Consider the following 4,649-nt stretch of genomic DNA (forward strand, 5'->3'; position numbering starts at 1 on the left):
TCTGGCGGGGGGACCCGCCCTAAAGAAAAAACCTCTAAAAAAAAAAAAAAAAAAAAAGAATTTCTATCCTTGAAGACAAAGTCTCCAACATAGAACAAACCACCAAAAAGAAAGAAAGAATAACCAGAGAAGAAGAAGTAGAAGGAAAGAAGAAAAGAAATGAGGATAACGTACGGGAAATTCTAGATACCATGAGACAGGTAAATATCTGTATAATGGGTATTCTAGAAGGTGAAAAAGTTGCCAAAGGCATGGAAAACCTCTTGCATGAAATACTATCTGAAAAGTTTTCATATCCAGAGAAACATGGAGAAAGTCAGACTCAAGAAATTAAAAGAACTCTAAATAGAATCAACATAAAAAGGTCCTCCCCCTGGCATATCATACCCAGATTGGTAAAAATCAAAGACAAAAATAATATTCTAAAAATGGCAAGAGAGAAACATCAAATTACTTATAAAGGCTATCCCATTAGGCTAACATCAGACTCTCAACTGAAACAGAGCAGGTAAAGAAAGAATGGAAAGACATATTTAAAACATTAAAAGAAAATCAATTTAAACCAAGAATAATATATCCAGCAAGATTATCCCTCAAACAGGGTAAACAAATAAAACTATTCTCAGATAAACAAGAACTGAAAGAATTTACCAATACTATACCAGCTCTACAAGAAGTACTGAAGGGAATATTGTGTCAGAAAAGTTAAAGAGAGACAAACATAAATAAAAGAACAAAAAACAACCAAGAAAATGACTAAGAAAATGACAGGGATAAGTCTGCAAATATCAACAAGAGTGTTGAATGTTTATGGATTAAATTCTCCTATTAAAAAAACAGACTGGCTGAATGGACAAAAAACAAAAACAAACAAAAAAACCCAAACCAAACCAAAAACACGGAAACCAACTATATGCTGCTAACAAGAAACCCATCTCCCTGATAAAGACATACACAGGCTAAAAGTGAAGTGAAGAGCTGAAAAAGATATTCCATGTAAATGCAAGCAAAAAAGAGGCTAGAGTTACAATACTGGTATCACACAAAATAGACTTTAAGACAAAAGTGTAGGAAGAGACAAAGAAGGACATTATATAGTACTGAAAGGACTTGTTCACCAAGAAGATGTAACTTTTATACTTTTAAATATCTATGCACCCAGTGACAGAGACTGTTAGATTTCAAAGGAGACATAGGCTGCAACACGATAATCCTTGGTGATCTCAGCACCCCATTGTCTCCTCTGGACAGATCATCTAGACAAAAAGTAGACCAAAAGATACAAGATCTAAATGATTATAAATGAAATGGACTTGACAGACATTGATAGAATATTTTGCCCCATGACCACAAAATATACATTTTGCTCACCACCACATGGAACATTTTTGAAGTCTGACCACTTTATAGGGCACGAAACAAGTCTTTACAAATATATAGAAACTATGTCTAGCATCTTTTCTGACCATAATGAACTCAAACTTGAGGTCAACTATAGAAGAAGCCCTAAAAAACACACAAACACAAGGAAACTAAACAACCTATTCCTGAATGACTCTACAGCTACTGAAGAAATTAAATCTGAAATCAAAAGGTTCATAGTAATCAATGCTAACACACAAACAAGTGTTTATAACTTATGGGACACAACAAAAGCAGTCATAAAAAGGAAATTCATAGTAATTAGTGCCCACAAGAAAAAAAAAAAAAAGGTGGCAAAAAGCAGCCCAACAACAACTTAGGAAACTAAAAAAAACAACAAAAATCCCAACAAAGTTCTAGGAGAAAAGAAATAATAAAGATCAAACAGAAATAAATGAAATAGAGAATCAAAGACCTACACAAAAAATAAATGAAGCCAAAAGCTGGCTCTTTGAGAATATAAACAAAATTGACACACTGTTAGCTAGATTAATCAAGAACAGAGAAAGAAACCAGATAAATCAATTCAGCAAGGAAACAGATGATACTACAACAGACATAATAGAAAAACAAAGCATCATCAAAGAACACTATGAACAATTTTACACCAACAAACAACAAAACCTAGAGGAGATGAATGAATTTCTGGACATGTGTAACTTACCAAGACTGAGTCAGGGGAAAGCCTGAAAAGACCCATAATAAGTAATCAGATTAAATCAGTAATAAATAGTCTCCCAACAAAGAAAAGCCCAGGTCTTGATGGTTTTACTTCTGAATTCTACAAAACCTTTAAAAAAGAACTAACTGGGACTAGCAGGTGGCATGGTGGCTAAAGCGCTGGGCACTCCCATATGACCAGCCAAGGTTTGAGTCCCGGACCTGGTGGCTTGCTTTATCACTTTCCTTCTCTCTCTCTGTGTCTCTTTCTGCTCAAATTGAAAGAAATGAATGAATCAATAAAATTAAATAAATAATTCAATAAAAAGAACTAACCCCTATTCTCCTCAAACTCTTTCTAAAGATCCAAAAGGAAGGCAACCTCCCAAATTCATTCTACAAAGCCTCCATCACCCTGATTCCAAAACCAGATAAAGACATAATGAAAAAAGAAAATTTCAGGCCTTTATCCCTGATAAATAGAGATGTAAAAATTCTCAACAAACTATTAACAAAATGCATCCAACAATACATTGAAAAGATTGTACACCATGACCAGGTAGCTTTATTCAATGTTGTAAGTATGGTTCGACATACACAGAACAATAAACGTAACACATCACATTAACAGAAGGAATGGTAAAAAGCATATGACCGTATCAATTGATGCATAAAAAGCTTTTGATAAAATCTAGCATCCCTTTATGATTAAGGCTATCAGCAAAATTGGCATAGAAGGAACATTCATCAACACAATGAAAGCCTCTGTGATAAACTCATAACTAACATCATATTGAAAAACCCAAAGCTTTTTCACTAAAAACTGGAACAAGACAAGGTTGTGCACCTTCTCCACTCCTCTTCAGCATAGTACTGGAAGTTCTAGCCAAGGCAATTGACAAGAGTCAAACGAAAGGCATTCAAATAGGAAAAGAATAGGTGAAATTATCTCTATTTGCAGATGATATGATTCTATACATAGAAAATCCAAAAGAATACACAAAAATCTCCTGGAAATGATAAACCAATACAGTAAAGTGGCAGGATACAAAAATCAACATACAATAATCTATAGCACATTTATACACAAATAATGAACAAACTGAGATAGAATTGAAGAAAGCAATCCCACTTACAATAACCACAAGCCAATAAGATGCCTAAGAATAAATCTAACCAAAGAAATCAAAGACCTCTATGAGAAAAAACTATGAAACACTTGAAAAAGAAATTCAAAATGATACATAAGAGAGTGGAAAAACACCCCATGTCCTTGGATTGGAAGAATTAATGTAATCAAGATGTCAACTCTATCCAAATTAGCCTACAAATTCAATGCAATTCCAATCAAATTATCAGAGATATTCCTCACAAAAAAGAAAAAAAAAGAAGAATTATAAAATTTCTCTGGAATCACAAAAGCCCTTGTATTGCCAAATACAAATTTGGGGGGGAAATGGTGAGGTAAGACACTTGTAGGACACAGATAAGGTTTATTATCTGTTGACGAAGATGTGTACGTTGGTCTCAACTGGGCTGAACTGAGGTGTATATCATGCTGGGTAAATTCTCTTCACAATCTAAATGATATATAGCTATTTACTGTGTGAATAATAATAAAACAAACAAACAAACAAAAACAGCTTAGCTTGTGAACTTTCACTGAATCTCCTTATATTTATTGTGCTTTTCCAACCTCCAGTTATGTCTAATATTCTCCTATTCAGACACCCTCTGTTCTATAGTTTCTGGGAGTGAGGAAGCAGAATTTGCCCACATATATGAAGTTAAGGGGATGAACTGAGAAATATCTGTTTCTTAAATAGACTTTCAACTGATCTTCCTTTTAGTGATTACATTTCAAAGCAATCTGAAGTATCTTTTCTTGAATCTTTTCTGGGACCTGTAAATCTGGTTACTTCTCAGCTTTAACTCAATTGGCTTAGGATTGTGTGTTTCCAACACAATTGACTTGTTCTCAAGTGTGCTAAGGCAGTTGTTACAATCCTTTCTGCATCTCCCAATTTGTGATTTTTTAATCATTAAAATTATAAGTATTTTCTTTTCTTTTTATACATTTTAAAAATTTTCATTTAATCACTATATATCTTTAGAGAAATATAGGTTTTGCCAGCATAAATACAGTACATATTAGTTAAATAAAAATATTAGTATAGACATTATCACTAACAGATAGTGTTTCATTTTCATGTCTGTTAAATGTTTTGTTACCAATTTGCGTTTTTAATCCTCTCCTTTCCCATTATTTTTGATCCCATGATATCAGCATTTAAAGATTGTTTCTTTAAAAAATATAAAATTCTGCGGCCAGCAGGTGGAGTGGAAATTAAGGTTCTAGATCCCACATGGCTGATCGTATAGACCTGGACAAATTGCCTTGAAAATCATGTTGGGCATGTGCTTGTGTGTGCCCAAAATCCTTTGAGGAGAAGGAATATCATTGTGACCATACCCCTTATACCCCTTGGGGAGTGACTTCTCACACTCCCTGTCTCAGCTGTCTCTCTCTTGTGAATGCATGCTCTCTATACCACAAACTGAAAAAA

The sequence above is a fragment of the Tupaia chinensis genome, unplaced genomic scaffold, assembly GCF_000334495.1.
Source record: "Tupaia chinensis unplaced genomic scaffold, TupChi_1.0 Scaffold139341_1, whole genome shotgun sequence".
NCBI classification, from domain to species: Eukaryota; Metazoa; Chordata; class Mammalia; order Scandentia; family Tupaiidae; genus Tupaia; species Tupaia belangeri.